This window comes from Lissotriton helveticus, chromosome 1_2, assembly GCF_964261635.1.
Source record: "Lissotriton helveticus chromosome 1_2, aLisHel1.1, whole genome shotgun sequence".
Taxonomy (NCBI): Eukaryota; Metazoa; Chordata; class Amphibia; order Caudata; family Salamandridae; genus Lissotriton; species Lissotriton helveticus.
The window spans coordinates 411,890,058-411,898,809 of record NC_136058.1 but is presented as its reverse complement, the minus strand read 5'-3'; positions in this window follow the sequence as shown (position 1 = coordinate 411,898,809).

Here is an 8,752-nt window from a genome sequence, read left to right as displayed (position 1 = left end):
AGGGGTATCACCTCACCTATCCAGACATGAAGGACGCCCTTCTCACTAAGTATGGGATTACTCCTGAATAGTACAGGGATCAGATCAGGTCCAGTAAGAAGTCTGATTCCAACACTTGGTTGTAATGTGTGGATGTGTTTTGCTGGTCACTGGATGGCTGGGTGAAGGGCAGTAATGTGACAGATTTTTAGTGGCTCTACAATTTGATTGGATGGGAGCACTAGTCTAGTCTGTGTTTTGTGCTAGCTCCTAGTTGATCGTAAGCTGACGGATCCCAGGAACCTTGCTATGGAGGCGGACCATTGGGTGAGTACCAGGGTCCACAAGAAAGCGTTTGGGGGAGACTCAGCCAAAGTTGGGCAGGGTCCCAAGCAGAAAAGTGGGGGGGACAAGGATAAAGCACAGGAGTTCTCTAAATGGTCCCGAACTAGCACCCAGGGTAAAGAGTCCCATCCCCCCCGGAGATAAGAAGCAAGGGGTCTCATCAGGAAAGCCTGCTGAGACAGGTCCACACAAGTGTTTTGCATGGGACCAGGTGGGCCACATGAAGGGGGACCCCAAGTGTTCAAATGGGGCTCAGCCATCCACTGGTGGGCATCCCAAGGTGTTGGCTATTGTAGCGCTTGGGGAGAGGTACCCAGAGAAAGGTGGGGACCCTGCAGAAATTACCCTCATCTCACTAGGGGACAGTGAGATGATCCCAGGACACCAGGTACCCCCTAACACAAAGAAATACAGCACCTGGGTGACTATCAGTGGGAAAAGGGTACAGGCTTTCGGAGATACAGAAGCCAGTGTGACATCAGTCCGGTGTCACCTGGTCTCTGAGAAGCAGGTGATCCTAGGGGCATTCCACCAAGTAATTGCGGTGGACAATTCAGAGCACTGGTGGCGCAGGTTCCCTTCAAGTGTGGAGGGGTCTCAGGTGCCTTGAGGGTGGTTGTGAGCCCTTCCATGCCTGTATATTGTCGACTAGGTAACAACCGGGAGCAGTCCTTGTAGAAGGATGTTGAGCTCAGGTCTCACTTGGAGATGCTTGGGTTGCCAGAGTGGGCATGCATGTCCACTCGGTCAATGGCGGCCAGAGAGGGTGGTCAAGAGGACTTGGAGCCTGAAACAGTGGCCCAAGTCCCTGCCAAGAGAAAGGGCAAGGGGCGCGGGAAACGGACCCTGAAGTTCCCATGGACCGGGAGGAGGCGGACCTTGAAGGGGACGCCCCGGTGTCTACAGGGGAGCAAGTAGCTGAACTGGGGGACATCTCTGAGCTGACCCGCAGGCAGCAAGAAGGGCGTCACACCAGGGAGGAATTCTGCCAGGAGCAGAAAGAGTACCCTTCTCTAGAGGTTCTGCAGCGGCAGGCTGCAGACCAGGCAGCTGGTGATCAGTCTGGATCACATTGGATCTACTGGGAGAATGATCTCCTGTATAGTGAGCTTAAGGTTGCTGAGCCTGGGTCAGCCTGTGTGCTGGTGGTACCCCAGCATTTTAGGACCTTCCTACTGGGTCTGGCTCATGAATTGCCTTTAGCAGGACATTTGGGGCAGGACACGATCTTTGGTAGGCTTATCACCCACTTATTTTGGCCCCAAATGTGTAGGCAGTCAGATGGACATTGCAGGTCTTGCCAAACTTGCCAGGCAAGTGGTATGAGTTGGAGGAAGGTCAAAGCTCCTCCCCAACCTTTTCCAGTTGTTGGGACACCCTTTGAGAGGGTAGGAATGGACATTGTGGGGCCACTGGATCCCAAGACAGCCATTGGCAACAGGTACATCCTGGTCTTGGTTGTCCATGCCACCCGGTGGCAATCCCTCTCAGGACAAGGACGGCACCAGTGGTGGCCCAGGCATTAATGGGGATATTTTCCCAAGTGTGGTTCCCCAGAGAGGTGGTTTCTGACAAAGGGACCAACTTCAAATCCAAGTATATGACATCCTTGTGGAAGGAGTGTGGTGTAACCTACATGTTCACTATCCCTTACCACCCACAATGTAACGGTCTGGTGGAGAGATTCAACCAGACCTTGAAGGGCATGATTAAGGGTTTAACAGAACCCATGAGGCGTAAGTGGGACATCTTCTTGCCGTGCCTTCTCTTTGCATACAGGGAGGTACCACAGAAGTCTCTTGGGTTCAGCCCTTTTGAGCTTCTGTATGGTCACACTGTGAGAGGACATCTGAGTTTGGTGAAGTAAGGCTGGGAGACAGAAATCAAACTGCCTGCTTCGGAAAACTCACTCACTCACTCAGGCGAACCTAGAAGCAAGTCTGGAAGAAATGTAGAAGTGTTATGACCAGAATGCCACTCTGATTGAATTTCATCCTGGACAAAAAGTGTGGCTCAGGGCCCCAGTGGAACCTTGTGCCTTACAAGACAAGTGAACTGGGCTGTTTGAGGTGGTGGAGCGCAAAAGTGATATCACCTACCTGGTGGATTTGTGGGATCCAAGGAACCATTTGAGGGTCCTCCACGTAAACCGCCTCAAGCCCTACTTCGAGAGGTCTGAAGTGAGCATGCTCTTGGCGACAGATGATTGGTGGAAGAGGAGAGTGAGCCTCTCCCTGATCTCCTGTCTACCAAGGAAGGCGATGGGTCAGTGGAAGGTGTGATCCTCTCCCCTACACTGACCATAGAGCAGCAAAGCAACTGTCACCAGTTGTTAGGACAGTTTGCCCCACTGTTCTTCCTGACCCCAGGTGTTAGTCACTGGTGTACCCATGACAAGATTTACATGTTGACTGAACAGTAGTGAGGAAGGGATCTAGAGGGGAAACATGGCGGCCGGAAGCTAAACGGCAGCGGACGAGCTCCTCAGACACTCATGTACTACTGGACTCCTCTATGGAATGCAGCAAGCTTCTTAGAGCATTTACCGCGAACTTCACCTTTTCATCTTTTGAGTGCCTCGCGGAGGCTAACAACGGGAACACTTACGTTTTGCAAATTTTGTTCTTTTTTTTCTCCTCTCCCTCTGTGTGGCATCCTTGTCTTTAAAGGCAGCCTTTTGGTGTGAATGGTGTTTGAGGCCCAGGACCGCTGGACCGCTCACCGTTGCGGATTGCCGGTGCTGCGTGGGAGTGGAGGCAGCGCCGGATCCTCTGCCTACAGTTCCGGGCTCATAGTGGCAGAGTCAGCACAGGCGAGCACACTAGGGCCGCAGGCAGTGGGCTGACTGGATGGAGTGCATCTAGGACCCGAGGTGAGCCAGGAGACCGTTTTCTCTCCGACTTGGCCCCAAATAGAGGTAAGACTTTGGTGGCAATTCAGAGGGGGAGGTTGTCGGGCCTCTCAGTGTCTGTCCTGGAGTCGTGTGGCGAGGCCTGCGGGATCCGCGCTGCTCAAGAGAGTTCAGAAAAGGTTGCCCGGCCTACTCAGCAGGTGGGTCTTCGAAGTTGTATGGAGAATAGGGAGAGCAGTCTCCCTCGTAGTGCCCCCTACAATGCCAGAGTTCAGCAGAGCTCAAAACCAAGTGTGTGCGGGTATACTTTGCGTAATAGGACCACGAAATTTGATATTGGTATCAATTCCATCATTCATACTCGTGTCTCACCTCCAGTTGCAGAGGTAAGGGCCACTGCTAGGCTGGTCAATATGGAAGCTACCACGGAGAATATCTCTCCAGGTGGCGGAAGAGGGAAGGGCAGGGCTAAGAAAGTCCTATCGTCTAAAGTCAGAGTAAACCCCTCTGAAGACGTTTTACAAAGTTCTATCTACTCCTTCAGATAAGTGTCTAAATAAAATAGTCAGTATGTTATCTCTGAACACACAGACAGTCCACCTGCAGAACCCTCCCCCGCCTCAAGAAACCATTTTGTCCTCTACTATGCTGTTGTCTCCTTCTGGGGTAATGAATGAAACGTGTTCATTGACTGAACAGCAGGTGGCTATCCATCCCTCCTGATATCTCTAACAGATATTCGGCCCTAGTAAATCAAGGAAACCAAGATAATGGACCGGGTCCTTCTCAAGCTATGGCGATGGTAGACGTGGCGGCGGCGCTACCATTTTCAGACTCTGATTTACCTGGTCCTCCAGACATATCAGACCAACATTAAAAGGAATCCGCTAACATTGTGGGGGCTGCATCATTAGCGAACCTTTTGATGGCTCTAGGGGAGGATATAGGGCATGGGTACTCACAAACTTTCTGTCGGGGCCAAAATGACAGTGTAGTTTGTGGCCGAGGGCCGCACTGGTAGGGGTGGGGTCAGTGGGGGGCGGGGTCAGTGAGGGGGCGGGACTAGAATAAAAAAAATCAACCCTGTTTAAAAAATTAGACTATGCTATTTTAACAGGCATTGCATAGCTTCAAACACACATTACCCCAATTCCACCACAGGGTTACTTTTGGCCCATCCTTAACCCCGCAATAGCCTGCAATGTCTTGCAAACGCAATGGCGGTGAGGCAGGGGCCAAAAACTGCAGAAAGTCAAGAGGACTCCCAAGGGTTTACTTTTTATTCTAGAAGAAAACTCCATGACTGCTTAGGCCATTCCCTCTCTCTCTGTCTCTCTCAGTCAGTCAGTCTCTCTCGGTACTCTCTCTGTCACTCTCTCTCTCCTCTCTCCTCTTGCCCTCTCTCCCCACTCCGATTTGTCGGAGCCCTCCTCTCTCTATCAGTCTCTCTCTCTGTCTCTCTCTCTCGCTCTCTCTCTCTGTCAGTCAGTCAGTCTCACTCTTAGTCAGTCAGTCTCTCAGTCAGTCTCTCTCTCAGTCATTCTCTCTCTGTCAGTCTCTCTCTCTCTGTTAGTCAGTCTCGCTAAGTCAGTCAGCTAGTCTCTGTCAGCTAGTCTCTGTCAGTTTCTCTATCAGTCACTCTCTCAGTCAGTCTCTCTGTCAGTCAGTCTCTCTCTCTGTCAGTCTCACGCTTAGTCAGTCAGTTTCTCAGTCCGTCAGTGTCTCTCTCTGTCTCTCTCTCTCTGTCTGTCAGTCTCTCTCCCTCAGTCATTCAGTCTCTCTTTGTCAGACAATCAGTCTCTCTGTCAGTGAGTCTCTCTCTTAGTCAGTCTCTCTAAGTCAGTCAGCTAGTCTGTTTCAGTCTCTCTGTCAGTTTCTCTCTGTCAGTTACTCTCTATCAGTCACTCTCTGTCAGTCTCTCTGTCTTTCTCAGTCAGTCTCTCTCAATCAGTATCTCTCTCTGTCAGTCACTCTCTGTCAGTAAGTTTCTCTCTCTCTCTCTGTCAGTCTCTCTCTGTCAGTCTCTGTCAGTCAGTCTCTCTCTCTCTGTCAGTCAGTCTCTCTCTCAGTCACAGTCTCTGTCTCAGTCAGTCAGTCTCTCTCTCAGTCAGTCAGTCTCGCTGTCAATCAGTCAGTCTCTCTCTGTCAATCAGTCTCTCTGTCAGTCTCTCTCTCTGTCAGTCTCTCTCTGTCAGTCTCTCTCTGTCAGTCTTTCTCTCAGTCAGTCTCTCTCTGTCAGTCTCTCTCCCTCTCAGTCAGTCTCTATCTCTGTCAGTCTCCCTCTGTCAGTCAGTCTCTCTCTCTTAGTCGCTCTCTTAGTCAGTCTCTCTCTCTTAGTCAGTCAGTCTTTCATAGTCCGTCTCTCTCTCTGTCAGTCAGTCTCTCTCTGTCAGTCAGTCTCTCTCTCTGTCAGTCAGTCTCTCTCTCTCTGTCAGTCAGTCTCTCTCTCTCTGTCAGTCAGTCACTCTCTCTCTCTGTCAGTCACTCTCTCTGTCAGTCACTCTCTCTGTCAGTCAGTCTCTCTGTCAGTCATTATCTCTCTCTTTGTCAGTCTCTCTCCACTCTCTGTCACCAATCTCTCACTATCTCTCTCTCTTTCTCCATTCTCTCTCTCTACTCTCTCTACTCTCGCTTTCTCCTTTTTCTCTCTCCACACTCTCACACCACTCTTCCTTCTCTCCAAAATGGAGTAGTGTGGCTCACTGGTTACAGGCGGCAGTCCCGGGAGCAGAAATCGGCCAGGACCAGGGTTCAATTCCCGACGCGGCAGGGTCTTGGACTTGGGTCAGCGGACTCGATAATTCTCGCTTCGGTGCCTACTCTAACCAGGGGTTCCACTCGGCAACTCTGGGCATTTTGTTTGCCTAATCTCCACAACGGCCCCATCAATTCCGGGGATGCCTGGCTCCACCTTGGGGACTCCCAGAAGGGACCATCCCACAGGGAAAGCCAGGACGGGTTCCCCAGAGTTATACAGCGCCAGGAAACCTACGGACGGGTAGCAGTGCGCTTTACAAGCTCAAATACATTTACATTTACTCTTTCTCTCTTCAGCTCTCTCTCTCTCCTCTCTCTCTCTCCCTCCACTCTCTCTCTGTCCTCTCTCTCTATTCACTCTCTACTCTCTTCACTCTCTCTCTCTCTCCCCTCTCTCTCCCCTCTCTCTTCCCCTCTCTCTCTCCCCTCTCTCTCTCTCCCCTCTCTCTCTCTTCCCTCTCTCTCTCTTCCCTCTCTCTCCCCTCTCTCTCTCCCCTCTTTCTCTCTCCCCTCTCTCTCTCTCCCCTCTCTCTCTCCCCTCTCTCCTTCCCCTCTCTCTCTCCCCTCTCTCTCTCCCCTCTCTCTCCCCTCTCTCCCTCCCCTCTCTCTCTCCCCTGTCTTTCTCTCCCCCTCTCTCTCCCCCCTCTCTCTCCCCCTCTCCCCCCCTCTCTATCTCCCCTCTCTCTCTCCCCTCTCTCTCTCTCCCCTCTCTCTCTCCCCTCTCTCTCTCCCCTCTCTCTCTCCCCTCTCTCTCTCCCCTCTCTCCCCTCTCTCTCCCCTCTCTCTCTCTCCCCTCTCTCTCCCCTCTCTCTCTCCCCTCTCTCCCCTCTCTCTCTACTCTCGCTCTCTCCTTTTTCTCTCTCCACACACTCCCTCCCCCCTCTCTCCACTCTTCTTCTCTCCACTCTTTCTCTCTTCAGCTCTCTCCTCTCTCTCTCTCTCTCTCCCCACTCAGTCTCTCCCTACTCTCTTCTCTCTCTCCACTCTCTCTCTCCACTCTCTCTCTCCACCCTCTCTCTCCACCCTCTCTCTCCACCCTCATCTCTCTCTGTCTCCACTCTCTCCGTACTGTATCTCTTTTTCCACTCTCTCTCTCTCCCCACTCTCTCTCCCCACTCTCTCTCCCCACTCTCTCTCCCCACTCTCTCTCGACTCTCTCTCTCGACTCTCTCTCCCGACTCTCTCTCTCGACTCTCTCTCTCGACTCTCTCTCTCGACTCTCTCTCTCCACTCTCTCCACTCTCTCTCTCTCCACTCTCTCTCTCCACTCTCTCTCTTCACTCTCTCTCCACTCTCTCTCCACTCTCTCGCTCCTCTCTTTCTCCACTCTCTCTTTCCTCTCTCTCTGCTCTCTTCTCTCTCTGTATCACTCTGTTTCTCTCTCTCTTTCGCTCTCTCCCCTCTCTCTCTCCACTCTGTCTCTCACTCTCTCCACTCTCTCTCCACTCTCTCTCCACTCTCTCTCCACTCTCTCTCTCTCTCTCTCTCTCTCGCTCTACTCTCTCTACTCTCTCTTCTCTCTCTTCTCTCTCTTCTCTCTTCTCTCTCTCTCTCTCTCTCTCTCTCTCTCTCTCTCTCTCTCTCTCTTTCTCTTTCAACTCTCTTCTGTCACTGGTAAAAGTGGGTTTCTGGAGGGCCATGGGTATATTAACTGCCAAGTCAGTGGGCCGCCAAGGAAGACCTGCCGGCCGCACTATGGGTACCACGGGAAGCAGCAACAGTCCTGGGGAGAGTTATGCTTGGTTGTGAACCATAAATGTACAGGGATATTTATGATTCCCCTTCAGTATCTATGTGCGCTGTGGGCATATGCATGTGAAAACGATGCTGTCAAAGTCGTAATTTGATTCGTAAAAAAAAAAAAGATACTTTGCACGTATGATTAGCATATCTCACAAATTGAAACGTTGTGTACTAATTGAAAATATTTAGCAGGGCTGTGTGTGATATTACCAAGTGTTCAGCAACATTAATTTCTAGGTTGAGGCCCTCCCATGACAGAGCAGTAACACAAAGCAGCCTCATGAGAAGTTGCACAAGATTCCTGATTCTTCTCGTGATGAACTGAATTGTGACCACCTAAAATGTGTTGTGCTTTGAATTTCGTATGCCTCATTATTCAAATGATAAAAATTTACAATTTTTAATGCCCATGTACACGTGCTAGGTCTGTGGGGTGAGCTATTTCCATGACTTGTTTCTGGCAGGCTAATTTACCCTGCACACTTTTCGCACTGCTGATCAGTGGTAAAGTGCAAGTGCTCCTGTGGTGAAGTGTGTTACGGATTGGTGTTTTCATGATTGGATATTTGATTTACTTGTCAGTCCTTAGTAAAGTGCACTGAGTGTGCCGGGGCCTATGAAACAAATGCCACTCGTGTGCCTGCAGCACTGACTGTGCCACCCATGTGAGTAGCCCTGAAAAGGTACCATAGACCTGCCATTGCAGAGTCTGCGCGCAGTTTGTAACTGCCATGTCGACTTGGCCAGTGCACACACTGGCCGGTCCCTAAACTTCCCTTTTCTTACATGTCAGGCACCCCTAAGGTAGGCCCAAGGTACCCCTGTGGGCAGGGTGCAGAGTATGTGAAAGGTAGGACATGCCCTGGTGTGTGTGGCGTGTCCTGATAGTGAATTACAGCCAATTTCATTTTTCACTATTGCAAGGCTACCTGTTCCCCCAATAGGAGAGATGGGAAGTTTGTTTATAACTAACTGACTGACTGACTGAAGATATTTGTAGAGCGCACTATTGCTGAGGCGTCTTGGCGCTGGATAATGTAGAACCAAGACAGCCTAAAAAGATTAGATTTGTGTGAA